The 24,365-nt window shown below is 38.7% G+C and overlaps 1 long non-coding RNA gene across 1 annotated transcript in view; it reads right to left on the bottom strand.

Moving 5' to 3' along the window:
• LOC116706718 (uncharacterized) overlaps positions 1 to 12,356 on the bottom strand; it is a 16,613-nt gene extending 4,257 nt beyond the window's left edge. The window contains exon 1 of the long non-coding RNA XR_004336302.1: positions 12,345 to 12,356. This is a non-coding gene — a long non-coding RNA (uncharacterized LOC116706718). The remainder of the gene's footprint in view (positions 1 to 12,344) is intronic.
• Positions 12,357 to 24,365: the final 12,009 nt, after the last annotated feature.

Raw genomic sequence — 24,365 nt, 5'->3', positions numbered from 1 at the left:
AAAAAAAGGTGAGAGAGAAAGAATTAAAAGAGGGAAAGCCCTAGAGGAAAGTGCCGCTACATGCTACAAAATTACCGTCATGTCAACGAGCATGTTCCCTTCCAGGGTAGTTGACACTTTAACTCAGAGATTAAAAAACGCCCAACATCTTTTAACTTCACAGCTAAATAACGATTTGCTGAGGACAGGTGATTCGATGCGTGCCATCCATGAATAAATCACAAAAATCCTACAGGTCTTATCAGGGAGTTTAAAAAAACAACAACTCTGTGCTGTGCGCCTCACATTTTGCAACCAGTAAACACATTTTGTCTGATCGCGACCTAAGAGCCCCAAAATTCTGCTTAAAGAGGCAGGTTGGGGTGGTGGATAGGTCAGACAAACACAGGAAATGAACAACCTGCAGTATATAGTTGCATGGTTGGGAAAATTTCAGAGGCAATACTGTCTTCGATCCAGATGACCTCAAACGTATACATTTTGTTTTTTTTATTTTCTTCTTTTATTTTTTTATTTCCTTCGACGTCAGCCATAACTTTACTCAAATTTTAGAGACATTTTGTGGCAGTCACAAGGGTACCCAAATCATTGGCTTTCAAACTGTCACAAATCCATTTCAACATAGGTTAGCCATTCTTTTCACTAAATGGGTGGAACCCATTTTACAGATGAGAATATTTTCATCTTTAGCAACATGATATACTTTCTCGTAAAATTTTACACAATTATCTCAAAATCACATATTCACATTTCAGATAACTGGCTAACACTGCCATCACAAACTACCATTTAAACCGTCAAATTCAGGGATATGATGTGGACAAAAATACAAGGAGAGGACAAGAATGGAATTGTTGCAGAGCAATTTTAAATTTACAGGGAAAAGCTTTGTTTTCCTGAAAAAAATGACTTGTCAACAAGAAGGTCATTCATTCACCATGGGGGTGCTAGGAGGAACAAGAGACTACAGTACACAGAGAGATAACCAGGCAGGAGGATGGCTAAGTGGCCTCTGAAGGCAGAACAGAGAGCTGTGAGGTTGTGGGGGTTGGGATGTGAGCAGCCACTGCAGACACTGTAGGAGGAGAGTGACGAAGGACAATTAATGAAGGTTGAGTTGAGGCGCAGCATTCTGAATGAGTTGTAGGTGTTGTAGGGAATCTTTTGGGAGGATGTCAGAGAGAGAATTACAGTAGTCTAGGCAAGAAATGATGTGCTATTAAAAAAACTGAGGAAAATTCTGAGTCGAGGGATGTTGAACAGAGATTACTTGTTGTTTTGTGCTTGTTGACAATCTTGGTTTAACATCTGTTTAAAAAAAAAAGGTTCAATAACATTTAAACATATTGAAATGGTATACTTTTGATGTACTGTTCAAATAATATATAGAAAACATTCATATTAAATAACAGTTAACTAACCCACAGTTAAAAGAACCCCCTAAATAACAATTTAAAACACATTTCTCTTAGGAGTGATGCCAAGATTGTAGAGGAGTTTCTGTTAAACAATATCAAGACGATGATATAAGCAACAAACCCGAGGCTCCACAAAACAGATCCCACTCAGCCATCAACTCTACTGTATATGTGAGCCAGAGAAAGGTTTTAACAACCTAAATACTAGGGAGCAGCCTCTCAATGTATAACCTCATGTCAGGTTGACGTTTGAGCTATGCTGAGAATTAAGTGAGATCATCTATTCTCAATGTATACCAATAAGGCTGCGGTCACAATAGATTTCGCTCCCCATTCCTATTTTATTAGGAACGAGGAGAGATGTATTCATTTCAGCTAGCAATTTTTCCCAAAGGGGGTGGGATTCACCTGTCTTTCAGGACAATTTTGTTATTTATACCCATGTTTCTACAACTGCACATTGAAATAAAACAAGCAGGAGAGAAAAGGGAATGCTGCTTGGCTATTGGGAGTGCAAGAACAATGATAGAGGTTAACGACAGACAGACGTGTTTGTTTTGTGGACTGCAGCTGTTTGCCTGCTAGCCATGCTGTTTACAACCCTACCCACACTATTTTCTGGCCGGCTGTGAGAAAATGTCACCTGTCAAAATCCCATCTGACTTTATAGGATTATAAAGGTGCAAATTGTCCCACTTCAACAGGTGCAAGAAGAGATTGATGACAATCACACAGTCCTGAGAGGAGGTTTAGTCCAACCCCCTAATCACGCCAAATAAGTGAAAACACCTGTGTAGGTGGACAATGTCTGCAGAGTTTTAACACATTTTGTGATGTGAATGTACCTTAACTTAATGTTTGTCAGGAGCTCAACAATGTTAAAGAACTATTTTGCAACCTACAAGTAGTTTTTAAGTATTTGTGACAGGAAGCAGAAATAAAATCTGTGATAGGATACAACTATTTAGGCTATGTTTACACTTGGCATTTTATTTAAGATGCCAGTGTCCATTTTACATTATAATCCTATGGAGTTAACAGTGTTTTCAAAAACGTGGTGAGCGTTTTTTTTAAACGCCACCGCAGACTTTTCTGAAGTTCTTTTTGAAGTTGAAAAAAGTTCAATTATTCTGAAATAAACGCCCTACGTCAAGATCTTTTTTGACAGCTGACCAATGACCTGTCGGTTTCATAACAAGAAAAAAAAACAATCTGAGCACAGCGAGTTATATAGTTTGACCGGGTGCTCCCTGTGCAGGGAACTCACCATGTATTATGTAATGTTAGCAGAACTGCTCTTTATGTTCTTTCTTTAGCTTGCTCCACTGCTTTTTTTTCTAACGTTAGCACAGCTCTACATAGCGCTTTATGATACTGTAGCTGTTGCTATAGCAACAAAAGATGCTCTCGACTGCTTTTTGAAATAAAAACGCTGCCAGCTTCTTCTTTTTTTAACTACAAAAGTACCCTAGTCAACGTTTCTTGTAAAAAAAGACGTCAAGTGTGAACATAGCCTTACTGTGCATTTCAAACTGCAAGTAATAATGAGACAGTGCTGGCAGCTTTTCAGCCCAGTAAAACCGGCCACAGGATTAGTAGTCCATCAACCAATCTTCTTTCTCTAATGATGTGATTTCACTTTCTCACGGATTGCTTGACGTGCTAAACGACCAAGAAGCTTATAAAAGCATTCCAAAGCTTGAGTAGGATCTTAACCCTACTTTTAGAAAACATATTTGATGATTAGCTTCATTGCTTGGGTTTCTGTTACTGCTGACTTCATCCTGTGCTTTACTCTAAATGAGTCACTGCTTATGCTGCTGACAAAGTAAAACATGTTACTTCCTTTGTAAGAACACAAAACTGGGTTATAAGGATAGAAAAAAAAATGGATCCAAAAAAGATTTCTTGGGTTGAATTATTGTTGTTAGAATCAGCAAAGAGAAATATAGTCCAACAAACTATGAAATATAACAATGCAACTATTTACCTTATTTTGATTAAGAAGATTCCATCATTTAACAAGAAAGTCAACATGTAATGTCACATGCCAATACTTCCACAACTCTCTGCTGCTGAGTTGAGGAATCTTAATAAATTACATTGTTTTTGATTTGGCTCCATGCTGGGTGTAATCTAGCTGTTGCAAAAGGTCAGTGCTTAAGTTTCTTTTCTTTTTTTTTTAAACACTTTATTTGTGCATTTCCAGTTATCACATAAAACAATCGTATTCTCTATTTTACAAATAACCATAGAAAAACAATCCCAACAAGAGAAATACAAAGACAGACCAAACCCAAAATCAACCTGACAGACTTGTCCCAGACAACAGTCGGACAAAAGGTTAAAAAAAAAAAAAAAAGTGCACCTAACTTTTTTTATTCCAGGATTTATCATGAGCAGGTGTAAACATTCAGAGTTCCAGTTCCACAAATTAATCACATAAATTATCAGAGGGTCCCAGGTTTTGTTGAATCTGTTGAGGGAACTGTAGAGGGTACATCAAATTTTTTTCCATCTTAATATTCTGCATAATGTTCCTTATCCAGTGGTGGTGTGATGGAGGAGTAACAGCCTTCCATTTAAATAAAATCAAGCATCTAGCTAATAAGGAGGAAAAGACAATGACCCTCTGCAAATGAGCAGGGGGAACAGATCCCGTTGTATAAGAAAACCAACCAAAAACAGCAACCAACGGAAAAGGTGAGATGTTATAAGCATTAGAGATGATTCCAAAAAAGGACAACCAGAAAGGAGCAACCTTCGGACAAGACAAGAACATACAATAGGAAGTAGCTGGCGTCTGTTTGCATCCATCGCATAATGGGTCTACGTTCGGAAATATTCTTGCTAATTTGGCTTTTGAGAAGTGCAACCTGTGTAAGACTTTAAACTGTATTGGAGAATGTCTGGAACATATGGAAGAAGAGTGGACTCTAGTAAGAGCCATATCCCATTCCCCATCAGACAGCTGCGTCCCCAAGTCATTTTCCCACTGTGTGAAATAGAGAGGTTGATGCTATACATGATATGGGAATAAATAAATGACATTCGGCTCTTATTCAGCATTTTGACCCTTAATAGGGAATCAAACAGGAAGGAGAGGCGAGTGTGTGAAAATTGGCAAACTTTTTATGAGTAAAATCTCTAACTTGCAAGTATCTCAAACAATGATTATTGGTTAGACCAAATTTTGTGGATAGTTGTTCAAAGCTAGCAAAAGTATCATTAATATACAGGTCCTCAATACTACCCTTGTCATAGCAAATTTTGAAAGCATTGTCCATTAGGGATGGTTGAAAAAGATGATTATGTATTATTGGTGAGTCAAGAGAAATACTCTGAATACCCAGACATCTTTTGAACTGATTTACGATGTGCAGTGATTGAGTTACAATTATATTATCCTTAATATTATTAACTAGTGATGGTAGAGGTGCACAGAGTAAAGCAGGGAGTGAATGTGGGCGGCTTGTAACCTTTTCAATCTGGAGCCATTCAGGAATCCTATCATTCCAATCTTTTAACCACAGAGAGATGACATTACAATTCACAGCCCAATAATATGTGCACAAATTTGGAAGTGAAAGACAACCTACACCTTTTGATCTTTCTATAAATAATTTTCTTATGCGAGCTGATTTAATATTCCATATAATAAAGTAGGAAATCATTTGACTAAATGCCTTGAAAAAAGTTTGTGGTACTGTATATAAAAAGGCAGTGCCTGAAATAAATAAAGAAACTTTGGTACAATATTCATCTTTACAGAATTTGTTCTCCCGATTAAAAGACAATGGCAAAATAGACCATCTTTTAATATTTTGTTTGCACTGTTACAACAGAGGAGTGATGTTACTTTTAAATAGACTGTAATAGGACTTGGTGACTCTTACACCCAGATATAGAAACGATTCGGCGGACAACTTAAATGGCAGATTGGGATATTCACTGGCATCACTACTGATGGGGAAGTATTCACTTTTATTGAAATGTAGTCTATACCCAGATATGTTACCAAATTCCTGCAAGATTTTACGGATTTCAGGGGTAGTGATTTGATGGGGTTGGTGACATATAGTAACAAGTCATTTGCATAAAGTGAGACAGTGTGAATTAGGCCACCACGTGAGATACCTTGTGTACTATTATTGCATCTAAAAGCTATGGCAAGTGGCCCTATACCCAAATCGAAAAGCAACGGACTCACTGGATCCCCTGGTGTCCCTCTGTGAAGAGGAAAATACTCAGACGAGATACCGTTGGTATAAACTGAGGCAGTTGCATCAGTATAAATGAGCTTGATAAGGTGAGGGAAGTTAGGGCCAAAACCAAACCTGCCAAGTGTATGAAATAATAATCCCACTCAACCCGATCAAATGCCTTTTTGGCATCAAGCGATATTACTGCTTCTGGGGATGGAGTGCTAGACTCCGTACAGATGATATTAAACAATCATCTCAGGTTAAAATAAGATTGTCTGCCCTGGATAAACCCAGTCTGGTCCTCAAAGATGACATGAGGAAGAATTGTCTTAAGCCGGAGTGCAATGGCTTTTGAGAATACTTTACCGTCATCAAGGGTCCTTATTCTTCTTTAATAACAGTTTAATAGACACATGGCAGAGTGTAGGTGGAAGAATGCTATTCTCCCTTGCTTCTGCGTAGACTGAGAGAAGAGGGGCAATATTATCTTTAAACATTTTATAAAAATCAGTTGGAAACCCATCCGGACCAGGGGCTTTTCCACTCTGAAGGGATATTATTGCGTTGTTGATTTCCTACAGTGTCAGATTTTGTTCCAGTCATTCTTTAGAGTCAAGGTCAATTGTAGGAACGTTCAAATTTGAAAAAAAAACAACCATCAAATTGGTTGTGATCAGGTGTTAACTCTGAAGAATATAATTTAGAATAGAACTCTTTAAAGCAGTTGAGGAGCTATCAGGTAGCATAATTTGCGAAATAATATGGGACGCTGCTTTTTTGGCAGAGTTGACTAGCTAATAGTTTGGAAGGTTTATCCCCCTCTTCATAGAATCTACTACAGAACTTAAAGATGAGCCTCTCTGCTTGGGTGGTAGTTACGTTTTAAGCTTACTCTCCTCCTAATCAAATCGGGGGTTGGAGATCCAGCCATTAGTCCGTCCAGAGCCTTAATTGCTGAAGATAGCTCCTCAATCTTCTCATACTTCATTTTCCTAATATAAGCAGAGCGAGAAATAATCTGTCCCGAGGGTTGAGGCTAAGACGCCATCAGTCCTATTTACCTGCAGAAAGAAATCTATTTGCTCTGTAATGAAATTTACAAAGTCTGAATCAGCCAGCAGGAGTGTGTCAAACTGCCATGTCCGTTTTGTCCTCTGAGTCGGAAGAGTTACCTTAATACTAACCGGGGAGTGATCAGAAATGACAATTGGATCACATTTACAATGTATAGTAACATTAATCAAAAAGCGATCAACCAAAAAAAAAATATAGAGTAACACGATGGGATGCTTAAATCTCCATGGGTCTATACGTTTATGTAGATCTATGGACAATTGGATTGTTTGCACAGATTTAGTCTTAGTACAGACTGAGAAGAGCGATCCCAGACAGAGTCCATCAACTGGTTGTAATCCCCAGACTTAATCAAGCGATAACTATCCAGATTAGGGATGGAATTTAGCATATTTAAAAAAAATCATCATTATCAAAGTTTGTCCCGTAAATATTGACCAATACTACGCAAAGTTGAAATATCTCTCCCACAACCATCACACATCTGCCATTTGGTTCCAAGATGGTGTCTAATACAATGAAAGGAAAATTTTTATTAAGGAGAATAGCTACTCCTCTACTTTACAGTTAAATTGTGAATGAAACGTTTGCCCCACCCATTCTTTGTGAATTTAGACTGGTCTCGATATTGAAGGTGGGTTTCCTGTAGGAAAGCAATACCAACCCTAAGATATTGCAAGTGAGAGAGAACCCTTTTTCTCTTGACTGCCTGATTCAGACCCTTTACATTCCAACTCTTAATTTTCGTGTAATCTTTACCTGGGACATGAAGTGAATTACTTTGTGTCATTAGACCCATTCAATTAAAAAATACCTGGGTCTACCCCATTCAGATGATACAAAAGCCGGATAGGTGCTACTACATATAACACAAACAAGCTTTAAGAAGGCCACCCCCCCAGAAAACTTAAAACTACCGCAAACCTGAATTTGCTTGCTACCCACAACAATGGATACTTTTTTCAACCATTGATGAACCTTTCCAACAGTATTTTATGTGACTTGTGACATCATTCCACATTGTTTAAAGCATGACATCCATAGATTGTTGAAGTTCAATATAGGGAGACTGATGGTGATCAGAAAAAAACAAAATAAAAGCATTTAGGAGGCTTTTACTTCACACGCAAAACGTAAACTGCTACTATGAACAATGCTAACAAAATATTACTATAAAAATAGAAAATACTGTCAGAAAATATGACAGAATAACCATATCTAATAATACCACAGTCTTTTAAAAGATTATTAGCGTCCTTGACCCAATCAATAATATTACCTCAATCACCATTCTCCGCAGCGTGTGAGGCAGGGCATCCGGTATTATCAATTACATTGTTATTTATGTAGGCCAGTGCCTCTGCAGCATGGGTGAACTTTATACATTTCCCGTTCTGTGTGAACTGCAGAGTGGCTGGGTAGTAGAGGCCGAACTGGATCTTTGCGGCGTGGAGCTTCTTTTTGAACTCCGAGAAGGCTTTGCGTTGTTTGTTGACATCTGGGCTGTAGTCAGGAAAGATGTAAAATCTTGATCCATTGAAGGAGAGCTGACCCTTCTGTCAAGTCTTGGAAAGGCGTAGGATTGACTCCTTAGTTTGGAAGTGATGGAGCTTGAAAATGAATAGTCGTGGCCTATGGTCACCACCTGCTGGTTTTGGGGCCAATCTCCTGTGGGCTCTATCCACCGAATGCGAGGTCTCAAAACTGTCTTCCCCAAGCACATCGATGAGTAGTTTGGTGAGGAATTCTGTTGGTCATGGGTCCTCCGCATTTTCTGATATCCAGGGTTCTAAATTAACTTTTTTGATCACCTGTCAATTTGACTGGTGACTTCCTAAAGTTACCAGCCAATCAGAACTCCTGCTAGCCAATTTTTGTCTGATGAAAATAAGAGAAATGATGAGTGCCACTGAATGCATTTGTTCCTTTCATTAACATTGTTGGCATGAAAAATATATATAAAGTACAATAAATACAACAAAATATACACAGAAAGTGCAAACATTTCATTACAAGTTTTTGATCTATCTACCTATCTATCATTTGAATCATATGTCTTTAGAGCTCTTCTTCTTCAGAGGTTGTGCCATCAGAATCTGAGCCACCCTCTGTTTCTTTTGTTCCATGTTTGCGCACAAAGTCAGGCCTGTGTGAGCGCAAACTGTCAGCATGCCAGATCTCAATGGCTTTGATTGGATCAAAGTCTTTGATGTCAGGTGAGCACAACTGGGTTTTAAGGAGGTCAGAGAGAGTTTCACCTTTTAGGCATAAGCACCAGTCACTCTTTACCTGCTTCATAACACTAAACCCTCTTTCACAGTCAGCTGTAGTTGCAAGGATGGTCAGGAGAGCATCAGAAAGGACAATCAAGGACATCAAGACACCGATGGCGCAGCATTCTGTTCACAGTAGGCCAGGTCTTCTCAAAGTTTCCTGTAGCAGTGTGGGACAGACAACATGCATTATGCACTTGCAAACAGTTATACATTTTCATATGCAACTTTAGTTATTAAAATATGGCATCAAATTTGGATTGTGTCTTTAACAAATGACATTTACTCCCATTCCTGATGAAATAAAACTGTCTCACAACATTAGACATTTCTACAGAGTTTGGGAACTTTTCAAACATTTGTTTAAAATTTTTCCTTATTCATATCCTCAACCCTTTTTGCCTGTCCACACTAAATACATTTTTGTGTAAATGAAGCCACTGTTAGTGCCTACAACACTTTAGTGAGACTTTTTTTCTTCTCTTTGAAACCATCAAACAAAGTTTCATCTATCTTTGTCTATGGAAGCACTCTGAATCGTATTAAATACACTGTTTCTGAAACATGAAAAGAACAAGTAACGTTAATTCACTTACTCACACATCCATAGTGAAAGGCCTGCCCTTTTTCCCAATGGCGTGGGCATTTCAAAAAAGTAGCTGCATCTTCTCCAACTTAGACGTCTTCATTAAAGTGAGGCTTCTCCCAGCAAGGCTCTCTTCAATACAACTGGTCTTGGCCGTTTTAATCCTTAGGCTCTCCTGATGACTTTGGGCTCTCTCATGGTCCTTTAGTGCCTCGACTTTAAAATTATTAGTTTTTTTTTTTTTTTTTTTTGCGTACAGGCAATCCTGACAAAACATGACAACATTTTTGTGATCAAACACAAGCCATTCACGTCACCCGTCACCCATTTGGCATTACATTTTCTTTTCGTTGTTTCTCTCTCAATACCGTCATCCCTTGCCTTGTTCCTCTTCTCGCACCCAGAAGTCTGTCCCAATCACCGCCGCATTTAGCTATCTCCCTCCTCTTTCAGTCTATGCTCCCTGCTCTGGCTCCGTTCGTTTCTATGGTTTCTCACGCTGGTTTCACTGCAAACTGCGCGTAGCCAATGGGCGTATGAAATGTCATCACGCAGCATTACAGCACAGCGTTCTTTGGAAATGTAGAAAGTACTGCCAGGGGATAGCCGAGCCGAGAACAGAGCCTTGTGTATCATGCATGTAATGCTCTTGCATCACCGGCCAAAGTGGCTAGTAAGTTTTTAGTAGTGTCAGTTTAGAACCCTGCTGATATCCCCACAATGCGTCTATTCTGCCGTCTAGTATAGTTTTACAAGTAAGCCACCTTCTCCCTCAAAGCATTGTTCTCTTTAACCAGCGAAGTTTGGGAAGCTTCAAGGCTCTTGTTGAACTCATTCAGCCCATCCTCCACATCAGTAATTCGTAGGCCATACACACTTAGAATTGAATGTAGAGAGGCAATAGAAGCCCAGTTCTCCTCCCGAAACGAGTTGATAATGGCTTGCACAGCAGTAACTGCATTTGATAGCGTTAGGTCCAAAATGAACAAATTTGATAGATTTCTGCGTGTACTGTCAAAGACACGTCTACTCGCTACTTATGCTTAAGGGCGCCTCTAGTGCTTAAGTTTCTATACATTTTACAAACTTAATCAGTTCATCTATGATATTAATTGAGTGTTTCAGCACGTAGCAGTAGTTGACAAAAGTTCCATTACATAATTACAAAAAAATAGGCTCTGAAATGCATCATGATTAACGACTTGTCAGTTTGCTGTTTTAATGTTTCCATCCACTCCCACTTTTCATGTTGGGGATGATGAAGGTGTTATGTTACTATCAGAATTTTAATAAATACACCAGGGAATTTTGAAAAACTACACATTTAAAGTTTCAAAACAACAACTCAAGCTTTAAAATAAATATAAAAGAACATGATCTACTATGTATTTCATATTTAAAAATGTAACTGAATGTAATTAAACCTTTTTTTGTTAAGTTATTGTAGCACTGAAGCCAAGTGGAGGAGACCTTTCCTTTAAAGCAAGTTTTTCATCCATGCCAGCAGCGTTGCTCTGGCAATGGTCGGTTGGTCCACCACTTTGGTCAAGACTGAAATATCTCAAAAACTATTGGATGGATTGCTGTGAAAGTTGGTAGAAACATCATTACCCTCAGGGTGAATTCTAATAACTTTACATTTAGCTTCATCAACAGGTCAACTTTGTTTAAGAGCAGCTACTAGCAAAACCAATGACTTTCCCATTAATGTCAGCTGTACTTTCATGCATTGTTTGTATTTCTTTAAACCAATCACAATCCGGACACAGCAATGGAGCCTCTACAAAATGGTCTTGGTAAAGAACCAAGCAGGCCTGCCTTGTTACACCATCTACATTTTCTTTGAAACTTGCCATTTTTAGCGTGTAGCTTGCTAGCTCAAAGTTAGTTGTCCTAAAGCGAACAGAGTTTGACAATGGCAACACAGAGAGAGATGAAGGTGAGGGACATCCGTCAGCCAATTATCCTGGAAATGTACTTATGAACATGGTTATACCTGCCAAACATTTGCTTGTTATTAGCATATACTGTAGCTTAAAGCACCACTGTGTCTCAGTACAGACTGGCTAACATGGCTAAGAAGATTGCCCACTACTCTATTTTCTTTATTCTTTCCTTCACAAATTTATGAGTGATGATTTACAAAATTTTCAAGGGTCAGGGAAATGTGAGTAGATAATTTTAAATGCACATTGTTTACTTGATGAGGGAGTTATTAAGTCAGAGAACACAAATGAGGTGCTAAGTATTTTATGCTGAAAAAGTAGGAATGTAAAAATACAGACACCAGATGTCTATCTGTAGGAGTTCATTAGCAGATCCCCTGGACAGAGACATCAAAGGAAACCGGTGCCCTCCTATAGTTATTGTAGGTCTACACCAAACAGCATGTGAAGATATCAGGAGAAATGCAGCCGGATTTGAAAATTATGCACCTCAATTATCTATTCATTCTGAAATACAGGTGATTTTTTTTTTCTTGACGGGCATTATGCTCATTATGTCTAACAACTATGGCAATGTACAAACAGTGAATCACTAGTCTTGCAAAAAGAAACGGTCTTTGATAATAACCACCTCTCTCTTAAAAGAGACAGGGGGGATGGAGATAATGAACACACTTTCACGCTTGTATTCTGATCTTAGTGTTTTAAAGAACTACACATTATCTCTCTCTAGTAATTGTCATGTAATTGATCATCATCGTTTACAAGGTAATCATTACTGTATTTTTCCTTCCACTTAAAAAAAATGAAAAAAATCACCTTTGTTTAACATTAAAATTAACACCACCTTACTTTTGCTCACTGACCATCTGCAGCTGTTCAGCCTCAAATGAGCTCAGATGCTGAGAAGAGGGTTATCTTTGAGTTGTATCCTTTTGTGCGACTTGTTCTATTCCTCACCAGTATGGACTAACAAGCATTTCCCTTCACAGATACAGCAAATCAAATGCATGTCTTTAACAGTATTAGGTGACCTACCTATACATGTTTAGATGTTTCTGCTTAAAGGAGCATTCCAGCCAATCCAGACAGAGAGTTATTTCTGTGCAAGCCACATGCATATTTGCCCGTTTCCATGTAGTTACGTAGTTACTGATATGGTCATAACCACTACAGTACTTAATTACCTATTTTTGAGGAGGAAATAAACTACAATTTGTCACAGAAGGCATGGAGGACACCCACTACACTACCGGGCACTCAGGGGATCATTGTTGGCTACGGGAGGCGAGGAAGGTGGGGACAAAGGCTGCCTGCCTGGCTAAGGGAACTAACACACAGATTGACACTGCCAAGCCTCCTACTCACCAACACCAGATTGATCACACACAAAGATGATGAGCTACAAATACACATGGAACTGCTGCTTTATGATTTTCACAAAAAGCCTGGCTGAACACACTTATCAATAGCAGCTAACCAGGCAAGCAAGCTACTCACCGGCAAGATCAAGACAGGGTAGGTGAATTAAAACAATGTCTGAGTTGAAAACGCATCTTGACGTTACGTAAGGGCCCTGTTTATGTTGCAGACATTAATTGCATTGTGTGTCTGTTAAGAGGCACAAAGGCACTCTAAAACTTGCCCCGTTGACTGCCCTTTTAGCTCAGTGGAAGCTTTTACATGTAGCTGCAGCTACTCAGTGTTGCCTGCACCGATTAAGGTCAGGGTTTATTCAAGAGAAAGTACTCGCATATTTATAGCAATCAAGATTAATATAAATATTGGCCAGAATTCTCCTTTAACTTGTATTTTCTGAGTATTTTCATATCAGAAATAGGCATCACTGAAAATAAATCAAAAGGTTTCTTGCCAAGAGGGAGATGATTTTTCATTATTAATGATGAAAGTGGACACCGGATGCATTTAGCTTAGCACAGCATAAAGACTAGAAAAAAAACCTGCCAAGAAGCACCTCTAAAGCTCACTAATGTGTAGATTTCCCTTGTTCTTTATACTTAGCCAAGCTTACCATCTCCGGTCACAGCTTCCATTGAAAGTGGAATCAGTCTTCTCATCTAACTCTCTGCAAAAAGTAAATAATCACATTTCCCAAAATGTCTGTTATTTGGAGTGGAGGTTGTAAATATATGCAGTGAGTGCTCAATAACATGAGGAATGAGCCTCAGCTATGGTCTGCATAATTAGACCCAACACTAAGGAGAATTTTGGACTGCATTTGTTTTGGAGACAACAGAGACATTGATTGTGCAACCATTCATACACAAAATGATTTTACTGTCCAACAGCACAAAATGAGCACAATATGTCTATTGGGGGGGGGGGGGTCGACTGGGTTATTGATCTATACAAATGACCAGGTGCTGAGAAATCCGGCTGTTAACTGTTTTGGAGGCCTTCCACCTTCAGCCAAAACAAGAAAAGGACAAAACACCAGACACCTTTTTCACCTGACATTTCTGTGTTGAAGTAATTATGTTGAGTTTTTGTTTATTGTTAAAATGCTTATCTATTAACTTTGACTGCTGTTCTGTTAATAAGCAACAGCTGGTCATTTGTTTGGGGAAAAATATGGTTGCTTTTTGCAAATAAGCAGCACATAGAAAGGTCCTCGCAAACTAGCAGAAGGAAACATAAAATCCTCTCAGGGATAATTCCAGGTAGCTTTACTCAGCAGCTGCAGGTTTATTTGGGTTACACAAAATGAAATAAAATCCAGTAGAGATTTTCCATTGCACCCCGAGATTTGTCTTCATCGATCCATTCAGAACATAGATTGCTGAAACATTGTTGTGTCGGTTTGAAATGACAGCCTACATTACTTACACTGGAGACACAAAATAAGGTTTGAATCTCAACCTAATGAATACATATTTTAAGTCTGGATTAGTTGGATTAAACTGCGATCTTCTGAACAACTGCTGACCCAAGACCCTCACATTCTCTTGGGAAAAACAGGATTTAATATAGCCTAAATTAATATTCACATGCCTCTTACCTGGGGATAGAAACAGGATCAATAAAAGGATTAGGGCAGCAGATTCCAATAACGGAGATGGTGGCCAGGGTGGGCCCAGTGGTCCTTTTGGGGTGGCACAGAAATCACTATTACATGACATTTTATTCTAACTAGAACATAAAGAGATACTTAAGGCATCTACAACACATAACTGAACAATATTTAAAATGTCAGTATTGGAATAGATCAAATAGTCAGTGAATCAACAATGTTTTTCTAATTTCTGCAGGTAAAGTAACAAAGAAGTTTGCACTATAGGTACAAAGTACGTAAGTAAGTAAGGGTCCTAAACTACAGAGTAATACTACTGACCAAAGAGCAGATGTTCAGCTCAGCCTATGGTTCCCAGCAGCCCTATGAGCTCCTTCTCTATCACTGTATGTGTGGGAGATGGCTAGCCAGATTGTCTCCCGGGCTGTCATCTGATTTCTCTGCAAAGACGTCTCCCTGCAATGGGAAAGCGGAGGGACCGGTTAGCCCGCTGCGGCCGACTGGCTAGTTAGCTAACTTGTTAATTCCACCGTGCTTTCATGCTACACTGGTTACAGAAATTGAGCCAAATTAGGTTGTCACTCATCTAGCAATGTACTTTTTGTATGATGCAAGAAGAGTGTGTGAATGAAACATTAAGTTGTTAAATTTGACTAATTTGTTTTTTTGGGGGTTAGTTGGCTTGCTTGCTAGCAAGAGGCTCAGCTCTCAGTCTAACAAGGACCATGGGGAGATCTATGGTCTTTAAATTAGGTTTTACTGTACACAACAGGCAGTATTTTATACCTTTGTTTTGTAATGTGTAGGCATTAAGTTTTTTTTAAAAGACATGCTTATTTTCAAATTCATTCAAACCTCTGATGTTTTTAGAAGGAAATTTGGAATGTAATGCTTGGCCAGTTTTGACAGCTCAATGTTTATTGGATTGATGAAATGAGATGATGAAGATGAAGATGAAAAATGAGAAGCGCCTTCTGTGTGTGCCCGCTTGACCTAAGTCATTCTTGTGCACTAATTCCCACAAATTGAACAGTCAAATAGAGTTTTCCTTTTACATTGCTGATTCAACAGGTTTAATATTCATTAGTCAGTGTTTCTGCATTTACTTGGTCACTAATAGAGGTTATTTAAGGTTACCTAATGTGGCTTTAAAGTGTATGTGAAAGGTTTGTATTGGTAGACAGCAACAGACATGATTTGTAGAATGCAAAAGTTTCAGCGAGCTAGGATCAGATTAACATAATTTTATTTCTTAGCTCTTCGTCGCTTCCCCTGAGAGGCTTTGTGAAAAACAAAAAACACCTTCAGTGAGTCAGTATTCAAAGGTGACTTAAAAAAAAAAATCATTAAATTGACAACTCTCAGTGAAAGAGAAAGAAAAGAGTGTGCAAAGTATTGTTCCTAAGCCATGGCTGACAACCTCGCTGTTACGTCTTCCAGGATAAATATGACCACAAAAAATTATGTTTGCATTGGAATAAGGAGCATGAATACTGGATGATGAAGAATGGCTGCTCTGATCCCAGTTCCTGCTGTTTCAAGCTGATAAGACAAAGGGTATACAAAAACCCACATGACTACATGCATCCATCATAACGTCTCAACCGTGCAAGCTGGCGGTTGTGATCTGACAGAGGAGCGTGTGTTTATGGGACTTATTGATAGAAGTGGTGCAAAAATAATGTGCTGCATATCTGAAATCATTGCAAATTGAATTGATTAATCTACAGAAAATTAATCCACGCTTTTCTTAATAGTTTAGTCAGTAAATTAATTTATCATTTTTTTCAAGCTTTTCCCGTTTTTTCGGTTTTATATCACCGTAAGATATCTTTGGATTTTGGACTGTTGATGGGCTTTTTGTACTATTTCATGCACACCCAAAAAATTTTGAAAAAATAAATAAATTCACAGATGAGTTTGTCAGTTGCACTCTTAAACACTGGACATTAGTGATAAGCACCTAACACCAAAAATATGCTATTTATATGATTAACTGTTCCAACAACATAACAATAATATTAATAATAATAACCAATGCAATGTCACAAATGTATTCATTAAACAGACTATTCAGTCAGATGATGAAATCTTTGAGCAGTGTTGTAGCCTATTGCCTTTCGGCACAGCCTGGGTGAATACCACAAGCCCAGATTTTGACAGCGAAGTACATAGTGATGGGAAGTCCTTAGAGGAAACCAGGAGCCACTGTGGAAGTCATGATTCCATTATGTTGACATTCATCAGTGCTGGCGGGCTGGGTGATTATTTTCCCGTGGCTGCAAAATTAAATAAATGCCGCAATCTGCTTTTTGTACTGTGAGTCAGAGTCAGTATTTCACAAAATTTCGTTCCAATGACAAAGACCAATTAAACTAATTGCAACCGTTGAGTAAGGTCTGCGTGTGTGTGTGTGTGTGTAAGTGTGTGTGCATTTTGTGGAGGTTCTACAAACAACAGAAAAGAACAGGACAAAAGAGAAGGCAAAGGCCTTTTTCCCTTGAGGAGAAAAACACTTGCTTAAAGGTTGTTAGTTTGATTTGGAAGGTAGTCAAGACGTAGACCAACGCTGCATTTAGCATGTACATTTAGCATTTCCTGTGGGAAATTATCTTAAAAAAAACACATTTTACACATTTGAACACAATAGTGTTGACAACCGTTATATTTCCCTAACAATTATGTTGATTTTGTGCTTTTGTCAGCTGTACACAGATGTACAGGGGGACGATAATAATAAGCAGAAAATGGATGATAGCTGGTAGAGCCACAGAGTGGGCTGTTGATTCTCATTGAGATCCGGATTATCTCTGGTGACACAGACACCTCCACAACCTGTCTGTGCATGGCGTTTGTCCCATTGCAGTATTATTGTCCTAACGTTCAGTACAGGCAATTCCCCACCTGGTGTCTCTAACATGCTGACTGAAAAGGTCAGATTGCATTTGTTTGAGGTTACCTGCCCAGGACTGGGCACTCTTGTTGATTGGTAGATATCACTATCACTTCAGACAGGATTGGTTGAGGATCAGGACAAAATAGGATCGAAATTACAACAGTGTCAGTGTTTCCGACCCGTCTCCTGTAGCTCCGAGATCCGCCATGCTGTTACCACTATCCAACTCTGTTGCATGCAGTATTATTGAATACCATTGAATGGTGGCCATTCAATAGTACAAGGGACTGAATTAATTGCACATAAATAAAAAGTGATTCTGATTTTATAAACCTGCAGACATATCTGAGTTATTGTACTTACAATATTTGTCCTAATCCTAAACAAAGGATAGCTAAAAGATGATATGATTTCATCAAACAGCACTATACTGCCCATGTCCACACTCATCTAATCGGTGTTAATTGTCATCTGCTGTGTGCTAACAGAAACAATTTACACCATTCAATTGGGCAATATAGGAACCCTTTGAAACTATACATAGTCAGTTAAAATATTCCTTAATCAATATCAATTCACTTTTTTCTCCTCCTCTTGAGTTCTGACAGCCACCATATGATATACTGACACTGTTTTCTTTCACTTGGCAGAGACTGTCAAGTAAGTATCTCCTGAAATACCAATTATATGTACAATTTGACAATACTACAGCCTGCCTGGTTGCATTTGGTCACTCTGTCTCTCTCTGTCTCCGTCTAGGATGGTTGCAATGACAACCACTATATGATACTCTTGACAACTTTTTAAATGTTGTTGCAGTCGAGTTACCCAAGGACACATATGTGGACAAGCAATTTAAAATTAGTTACGCATACAAAATGCACTGAGATAACTTATTTTTCAAAGTGATGGACATTTTCTCTATTTTCAACGCAATCCAGAAGTGACTGTAATGACTTTGAAGTTGGCCCAGTTTGTAACATACTTTGCCAATTCAACCACTTAGTCCTCATCTTTAAAGCATTTCCTTTTTTTGTAAAACACAGTGTTTCAAAACACTTCCAATAAAGCCTGGAAGTTACATGTGTCACTTGTCCAGGTCATAGACTAAAAATAATGGATGTTGCATCAGGGACATCACCTATTGGTTTGTGGACTACCATTTGAAAGCTTTAAGTTTGGCAATTTGGCTGCTGCCATCATGGTATTTTGAAACCAGACGTGTAGATCAGGATGAGCAAGGAAGGTTGATGCGGCTAAGTGTTTATGGTTGCAATGGCGCTGCGCTACACAAAGCGCTATAGAGCAAAAGTAGCCAATTAAACTAAAACTACTAAAGACTACTAGACAATATAACAGTAAATAAAACTACTAAACAATTAAAGCACGTCAGGCAGTGTTGCTTGCAGGTTAACACAGACTTCAGGGTATTGGTGGCATTCATCTGCATGTACAGAAAATCAAACTTGAGTTACCAGATGACACTAGCACTAGCGAGCTAGCTAAGGTGCTACGGAACAAGACATATTTAGGTGACCAAAATGTTCCAATCAACTTTAATAAAGTGAAAACACACAGTGAGCGGGCCAAGGTTTAAGACAAAACAGCAGCATCGCAAAACACCTATCTGGCTATTTTAATGTACACAGTGGCATGGTTAGCATTGCTAAGCCTCTACAGTTATTGACAGGTTGGCGTGTATCCATGCTCAAAAAGCATCCTCTGCTTTATCATCTATTTTAAAACCCATGGGATGACACTTAATGACCTTATTGAAGAAGACCTAAAACTAGCGATTGAAACCATAAACTCATTATGAAAGTATTTACTGGGGTAATACATCAAGTGCGATGTGGGGTCATTTTCCCATGGATTTTTATACAAGCAGACTTCTTTTTGCTACCCGTGGAGTTACCTCCTGGTGGAAATTAGATAGAATGCAAGTTAAAGGCCCTTCGGCACTGACTTTACTTTTCAGACCAGGGGGCTATTGCACAAAACCAGGATAAGGGATTAAGTCAGAATATTCTAGTTATCCTGGATGAATTTAGCCTTGACTTGGTTGCACGAAAGCAAAAGCACCTAAATTACCATGGGGATTTATTCTGTGCAGCTATCCTGCTCCTGACCAGGCAAGCAGCCAGGAGTTTTTAATCCTGGAGCATTTTGTTCACTCAGCAGTGGTTTTTACTTTATTTTTATTAGCCTGCATTAAAATACAACATGTGCATGCTGCTGTTCAATAAAGCACTATTATTTAAAGTCGTAATCATTATTTTTTTACAATTGTTCATGTTACAGTCACTGTTACTGTTATATTGCTGTATGAAAACTGCTGTTCTTGATAGAATTCTGGTGAATATATATTACAGCAGTTGAGATAATTCGAAAAGGCTGATACAGTTGCAAACATTTTAAATTAAGTCAGTGATAAAGAACAATATGTAAGGTGCGATACGCGTGTTAGTGGTTATAACAATAGCACACTGGTCTGGGACAAATATACCTATATTTATTTTAGTAGATTTATAGCTTTTAGAAAGGACCATGTATGTTCCTCCTGCATGTGCACTGTATTTGGCGTTTTTACATATTTGGCGTTCTCTCCAGTGAACTGGGACTATAGTTTGGGATAATTTAACAATAATAGGTTTTTATAATTGTACAATCCTCCTTAACTACAGTTTTATTTCGCTGAACCAGTAACTAATAAGTAAAGAAGGAAACTCTGCCTCTAAAAAAGAAAAAGCATGGCAGAAGCAGACTGAATGATACATCCAAAAAAATTCCCATTTACTAACTGCTCTTAAATTAAACCATTCAAGGAGTTAGGCTAAGTATTTCCACAAACAAACTGTTGTACACTTTGCCTGAAAAACGAGCAGTGGGAGTAAATAATCCTTAGGTAATTTATTTTGTAGCCCATACAAGAGAGAGGGTAGACAGATGGCGTTTTTCCATTATATGGTACCAGCTCTGCTAGGCTAAATGTTAGAACAACAACAGAGTGAAATAATGATGAAAAGATTATCCATTTCTGTTAGACCTCAGAATTAATGTAACTTGGAAATTCAACACTGCAGATTATGCTAAGTTTGCATTGCAACAATTAAAGTGAGCCACATTAGAAAGTGTCAGTTAGAAGAAGAAAGTTAACGTTGTTGACCTTTCAGATACACACACCAACACACAACTTTGTTCTTAAAAGTGCCTTTGTAAGACGTTTAATGATGCAGGGAAATACAGGGTTACCCGTGGTGACTCCATATAATCAGCAACTACACATAATGTGAAATATCTCAAATGGTTCTTAGCCAGCCACCATATGTATACTGTACTGATAACATTGTGCTGTGGATCAGATTTCTCTATCGTGATAAAAAGTTGTTTAAAACATCAATTATGCTTTTCTAAATGAAACGTTAAAATATTTTGAGTAACAGCCGCTGAGAGCAACACCATGAATCAGCTCTATGGGGGGTTCAGTACCCCATGGGGGGTTTATTTACTATTCAGCAGTGGCACTGTACAGAGCTTTAGTGTATTGTGTTATCCATGCTTTCACACAGCTTTTGCGGGATTTTGGTACAGTTAACACCCACATTTTTTATTTTTTTATTAAATTTATGTTAGGCACTTCTAAGAGTGCTGTGGCACAACAGACTATGACGTGAGTTTAATGAGAACATAATTTATTCATTTTCATTTTTATTATTACTTTTGGGTTCACAGGTGAGGATAACACAATGATTAACAATCTTCAGCAGGTTCCGTTGTTCTTGCCTCATCAGCTTTTGAACCTCTCTTGACAACGCGCTGGACAAATTGCGGGAGGGTTAACAGGATCGGATCCTACTTTTGTCATGAGAGGCCACCTCTAATCTCTCTCCACCTTCCAAACAAAGGCTGACATCATTCCTGCTTGCAACACACATTTTTTGGAAACAAAAATGAAACATGCAGTATTGCATTTTGGGTACGGAATTGCCATTTACAGTGTTAAAACAGAGCAGGATCACTAGTCAGCACATTTCTGTGTGAATTCTGTAATGGTTTTGGTTTGGTTTTTGCAGATGCTAAAGTCAAAATAGTTTATTTTACTCCAGTTACACCTCCTGAGCACCTAGAGGATTTATTTCATCATCATATTCCCCAGATCTGGGTTATAAAAAATCAAGAAAAGGAGATTTTGATCCCCTACAGCCGTCTTTACTTAGTCAGCTTAACCATTTTTAAACCCTCTTTCTCCACATAAAAAGGCAGGAAAAGGGATTTGCAGAAATTTTTTTATAAAACCCTTGACCTGGAATTGCCACCTTATCGCAGTGGAGGCAGTTTTTGTGCCCTCATGACCCTGCGAGCTGTAGTATAAGGAGTATTAAGCTCTGGGTCCACAGTGACCAATTTATTGGCTCTTATAGAAGGGGCCAAAGATGAAGCAAGGCACGAACACGGTACTGGGGAGAGGAGCCAGGCTTGGATAAGGAAGCTGACAGCCAGGTGTCTGGGCAAACCACAGAGCTCAGTCAATTTCTTGTAGGCTGTTACCTTAAAAAGAGGTAAATAAAAGGAGTTTTCCAGTTTCTTGGCATGAATGTGACTACTGGAGTGTTGCAGTCTGTGCTTGTTCTCTTCTCACAGCCAATTCAGACACAGAAGACATTAGCTGTAACCCTGCAGCGGGCACTGACTGTGTGAAGTCTGACTGTGATTCTATTTTTCTAATTATTTTGGGGCATTTTATGGCCGAAAAACAAAAGGAGAGAGAGATTCATATACAGTCCTTATTCACTTGAAACTGGGATGTTGCTCTGCACAGTTGGTATTTTCCTAGGCCACTGGAGTCACTTGTGTGTATATTCTGGGGATTTGGAATGATTTCATAACTTTCATTACTCTAGTTGCTTTTCTTTCCTGCAGTTGCCTCTCGTTGTTGTTGTTGTCTCGGCACATCCGTCAACTGTGAGTCCTACTCATTCTAAAACGGTGGGTATTCTTCACCTAACATAAAACGACTGTCCTAAAGAATTAAGCTAATAATTTTAGCTTTTGCAAATGCAAATGCTTGCACTATTTGTACTTTATGTCTTTTTGTATCCATCAATGTCTTTCCATTGATTTTGAAATTAATCGCACAGCCTCTAACAATTGCTTCGCCTTCAGTCTTAGAAGACATATAGGGTGGAGTGCAAGGTCTATTGGAAGCTGACCAAGGTGAGTGCCTTTATATACTGGACCATGACTATGGACAATAGCTCTTAGAGCAGAAAATATACTACTGTATTTTGCCAGGGGAATACCTTCCCCAGAAGAAGGGAATGTGGGGGGTACAGTAAGACATCTGGACTATTCTGTTAAGTCTGATGCAACTACTGTAGTGGTCCCAGATGGAGTTATAAAACCCCTTCATCACATTTTATACCTTACAGGCCTTTTTTCAAGTGTATTTTAAAAACTGCTAAACTATTAATGAAGACAATCTACACCCATCAGCTTAGACTTAAATGCAATTATGAAGAAATGCACATCTTAAAAATCAAGAATTTAATGTGTTTGTGTTACAGAAGTTTCACTGCATCACTGACTATGTTTACATGCAAATTAAGATATTCCGACTAAGCTGTTTACACGTCTAAATAAAAAGCATTTCCTGCTGATATTTCATGTGAATGCTGAATAGCAGAACAAAACAGTTCTGGACTGGATGGGAGCAGGTGATGTTAGCTGTTCACAGGATATAAAGTATAAAGCCCGCCCATTTCTAGAGGTTAAAATAATTGTTATGCCATGCTTCCAAATTTACCCAGGTGATCTCTGAATTGTCATACCAGGGTTATATCCATGTTGACTGGCTTGGTTTAAATTTCCAAAAGGAGGGTTGAACCCTGATCAGACAACCCTGGTGAAACCCTGGTCAAACAGTGCACACAGCTTGCAGTGTGAGCTAGGTTTTTTTTTTGGATAAGTACTAGCTGTATTAAAAACAAATTTGACTTATAGTATCAAATCATAACAAGAGTTATCTCAAGACACTTTACAGATAGAGTAGGTCTAGACCACATTCTATAATTTACAAAGACCCACAAATTCCAGTAATTTCCTCAAGATCAAGCATTTAGTGCAACAGGCGTGAGGAAAAAACCTTGATTTTAGGGAGAAACCTCAGGTAGTGAGGAAAACTTCCTTTTAGGGAGAAACCTTGGACAGACCCAGGTTCTTGGTAGGCGGTGTCTGACGGTGCCGGTTGGGGGTGTGATGAACAGTGGCAATATTAGTCACAATAAAGACAATGGAACTATAACTAGAAATAGTAGTTGTAGTAGTTCATGCTGTAGCAGGGCACTGCAGGGCGTTATAGCAGGGCACTGCGGTACAGGGTATAGCAGGGCATGCACAGCATCCCCTTTCATTCCTTCAACCGATTCGATATTAAGATCGGATATTAGTGCCAATATTGACAAAATAGCATTTTTTTCATAGAAATTTTAACAGATCTAAGGGCCGATCCTTCTTTTCCCTTTTTTTCCCTCTTCTCTTCGTTGCAGCACATCCTACGTCATTCATCAACAGCACGCGTGTCGCATGCTAGAAGAGTTGAGTTTACCGTAAAGTACAATACGACCAATTTAATCAAGCACATCCAGTGTGGGGCCTTTAGTCTCTTCCACATGGTGGTAGGAAGGTACTGTATAAAGGCAGAAGGTTTACAGTTTATTATTAATTTAACAATGGTATCGGATCAGTATCGGGTCCACATACACAAAGCCCAGGCATCGGTATTGTGACAGAAAACAATTGTATTGTTGCATCCCTACCAAAAACTTGTTGATATCCAAGTCTTTGATTATGTTTAAAAGTAGCTGTGTTTCTCCGTATCGGGTCTGCAGCCTTGCAAACTGTTGGATGGTTGGTTTGCAACCATAGCAACACACAGAG

Source organism: Etheostoma spectabile, chromosome 2, assembly GCF_008692095.1.
Source record: "Etheostoma spectabile isolate EspeVRDwgs_2016 chromosome 2, UIUC_Espe_1.0, whole genome shotgun sequence".
Taxonomy (NCBI): domain Eukaryota; kingdom Metazoa; phylum Chordata; class Actinopteri; order Perciformes; family Percidae; genus Etheostoma; species Etheostoma spectabile.
Note: the sequence above shows the minus strand (reverse complement) of the source record. Positions and strands in the feature narration are given on the sequence as shown.